This window comes from Suncus etruscus, chromosome 16, assembly GCF_024139225.1.
Source record: "Suncus etruscus isolate mSunEtr1 chromosome 16, mSunEtr1.pri.cur, whole genome shotgun sequence".
Classification (NCBI taxonomy): Eukaryota; Metazoa; Chordata; class Mammalia; order Eulipotyphla; family Soricidae; genus Suncus; species Suncus etruscus.
The window spans coordinates 72,443,858-72,447,736 of NC_064863.1; positions in this window are offsets into that span (position 1 = coordinate 72,443,858).

Genomic DNA, 3,879 nt, shown 5'->3' on the forward strand with positions numbered 1-3,879 from the left:
TACCCCAAGACACATTCTAGTCACAATGAAAAATCCTACAAATAGAGATAGAATAGTGAAAGCAGTAAGATCAAAAAGGGAAATTACATTGAAAGGAGCATTCAGAAGATTTACAGCAGACATGTCACAAGAAATTCTCCAGGCCACAAGACAGTGGTGGGATATTGTGACAAGACTGAATGAAGGGGCCGGGCGGTGGCGCTAAAGGTAAGGTGCCTGCCTTGCCTGCGCTAGCCTTGGACGGACCGTGGTTTGATCCCCCGGTGTCCCATATGGTCCCCCAAGCCAGGAGCGACTTCTGAGCGCATAGCCAGGAGTAACCCCTGAGCGTTACCGGGTGTGGCCCAAAAACAAAAACAAAAACAAAACAAAGACTGAATGAAATGGATGCTTCACCTAGAATACTGCACCCAGACTGACTCACATTTAGGTTTGAAGGAAGGATACATAGCTTCATGGATAAGCAACAGCTCAGAAACTTTACAGATGCAAAACCAGCCTTAAAGGAAAAACTGAAAGATCTACTTTAAGACAAGACAGATCAACAGACACACCAAACTTATACACAAATATGACATTAAATTCCATAACAATCATCTCCCTCAATGTCAATGGACTAAATGCACCAGTTAAGAGACACAGAGTGGCTTTATGTATCAAAAAGATGAATCCAACCTTCTTCTGCCTACAAGAAACACACCTGAATAGTTAGATCAAACATAGACTCAAAATCAAAGGCTGGAGGAAAATAATCAAAGCAAACACCCTTAAAAAAGCTGAGGTTTTTATTATGCTGAGTGAAATAAGTCAGAGGGAGAGAGATAAACACAGAATGGTCTCGCTCATCTATGTGTTTTGAGAAAAATAAAAGACATTTGTGTAATGATTCTCACAGACAAATCGAGGAGGACTGGAAGGTCCAGCTCACGACATGAAGCTCACCAAAGGGAGTGGTAAGTGGTCACAGAAATAATTACACTGAGAATCATCATAACAAAATGTGACTTCATGAGTGAAATAGAAAGCCTGTCTAGAGCACAGGCCATTGTGGGGTGGGGAGGAGGAACACTTGGGACATTGGTGATGGGAATATTGCATTGGTGATGGTTTTATGTATATATATATATAAAATGCTAAAAAAACTGAGGTGGCCATATTAAGATCAGACGACACAAACTTTAGACTCAGAAAAGTTGTAAGGGACAAAGATGGATGATTCATACTAATCAAGGTATATGTACAACAGGAAGATATCACACTTTTAAACATAAACACACCCAATGAGAGACCAGCAAAATATCTAATACAATTATTGACAAATTTGAAAGAGAATATAACTAATAATACAATAATTGTGGGAGACTTCAACACAGCCCTGTCAACACTTGATAGGTAACCAGACTAAAACTCAATAAAAATATACTAGCTCTGAAAAAAGAAATGGAAGAAAGAGGCCTAGTATATGTATAAAGGACATTCCATCCCCAGAAACCTGGATACACATTTTTCTCCAATGTACATGGGTCATTCTCTAGGTTAAACCACATGATGGCACATAAAACATACCTCCATAAAATCAAGAGAATAGAAAATTTTGCAGGTTATCTTCGCTGACCATAAGACTCTGAAATTAGATGTGAACTACAAAGGGACACAGAAGAAGAATTTTAACAACTGGAAATTAAACAGCCTGTTACTGAACAACCAGTGGGTCCGAGTTGAAATCAAAGAGGAAATCAAAACTTTCCTGGAAACAAATGACAATAAAGAAGATATCAGAATCTATGCGACACAGCAAAAGCAGTACTGAGAGGAAAATTTATAGTTTTGCAAGCACACATCAGGAAGAAAGAAGGGGCATACCTAAATAGCCTAATGACACAGCTCATAAAATTAGAAAATTATCAATAAAAGGAACTAAAAATAGGGAGACAGAAGAAAATAACAAAGCTTAGAGCAGAAATCAATGAAATGGAAACCCAAAAAAATAGTTTGAAAGATCAACGAAAGCAGAAGTTGGTTCTTTGAAAAAATAAACAAGATTGATAGACCACTGGCAAACCTAACAAAGGAAGAGAGAGAGAAACTTGATAACTTGTATTAGAAATGAAAAGGGGAGATCACTACAGATATTGCAGAGATTCAAAAGGTAATCAGAGAATACTTTGAGAAACCCTATGCCACCAAATATGAGAACCTGGAAGAAATGGATAAATTCTTGGAGTCTTTTTTTTTTTTTTTTTTTTTTTTTTTTTGGTTTTTGGGCCACACCCGGCGGTGCTCAGGGGTTACTCCTGGCTATCTGCTCAGAAATAGCTCCTGGCAGGCATGGGGGAACCATATGGGACACCGGGATTCGAACCAACCACCTTTGGTCCTGGATCAGCTGCTTGCAAGGCAAACACCGCTGTGCTATCTCTCCGGGCCCAAATTCTTGGACTCTTATAGCTCTTATAACTTTCCCTGTTGAATAAGGAGGATGTAGCATATCAAAACACCCCCATCACCATTGAGGAAATTAAAACGGTAATCAAATGTCTGCCCAAAAAACAAAAGCCCAGGCCAGATGGATTCACTAATGAATTCTTTCAAACCTTTCAAGAGGAATCTTGGCAAGGCTCTTTTATGAAATTGAAAAAACAGGTACACTTCCAAATAGCTTTTATGGAGCCAAAATCACCTTAATACCAAAACCAGACAGAGATGCTGCCAAAAAAGAAAATTACAAACCAATATCCCTGATGAACATGCAAAGATCCTCAACAAAATTCTGGAAAATAGGATCTAATGCATCATCAAGAAGATCACTCACTACGACCAAGTAGGTTTCATCCCAGGAATGCAAGGATGTTTTAACATTCATAAATCTATCAACATAAAACACAACATCAACAAAAAGAAAAAGAAAAATCACATGATCATATCAATAGACGCAGAGAAAGCATTTGATAAGGTCCAACACCCATTCTTGATTAAAAAAAAAACTCTCAACAAGATGGAAATGAAAGGAACCTTTCTCAATATAGTTAAGACCATCTAACACAAGCCAATGACAAATATTATCCTCAATGGAGAAAAACTAAAAGCCTTTCCTTTAAATCCTGGTACAAGACAAGGCTATCCTCTCTCACCACTCCTATTCAACATAGTACTGGAAGTACTTGCTATCGCAATTAGGCAAGAAAAGAATATCAAGGGAATCCAGATAGGAAAGGAAGAAGTCAAGCTCTCACTGTTTGCAGATGACATGACATTCTATTTAGAAAACTCTAAAGACTCTACCAAAAAGCTTCTAGAAACAATAAATTAATATAGCAATGTGGCAGGCATTAACACACAAAAATCAATGGCCTTTTTTATACACCAATAATGAATGGGAAGAAATGGACATTAAGAAAACAACCGGGGGCCGGAGAGATAGCATGGAGGTAAGGCGTTTGCCTTGCATGCAGAAGGTCGGTGGTTTGAATCCCGGCATCCTATGTGGTCCCCCATGAGGGCTGCTGGGTGTGACCCAAAAACAAAAACAAAACAAGAAAACAACTCCATTCACACTAATGCCACAGAAATTCAAATATCTTGGGGTCAACTTGACCAAAGACGTGAAGAACCTATACAAAAAAAAAAAAAAAAACAACAAAAACGGGGCCGGGCGGTGGCGCTAGAGGTAAGGTGCCTGCCTTGCCTGCGCTAGCCTAGGACGGACCGCGGTTTGATCCCCTGGCGTCCCATATGGTCCCCCAAGCAATGAGCGACTTCTGAGCGCATAGCCAGGAGTAACCCCTGAGCGTCAAATGGGTGTGGCCAAAAAAAAAAAAAAAACTATAAAACTCTGCTCCAAAAAAATAAGAGAGGACATGCAGAAATGGAAACACATAC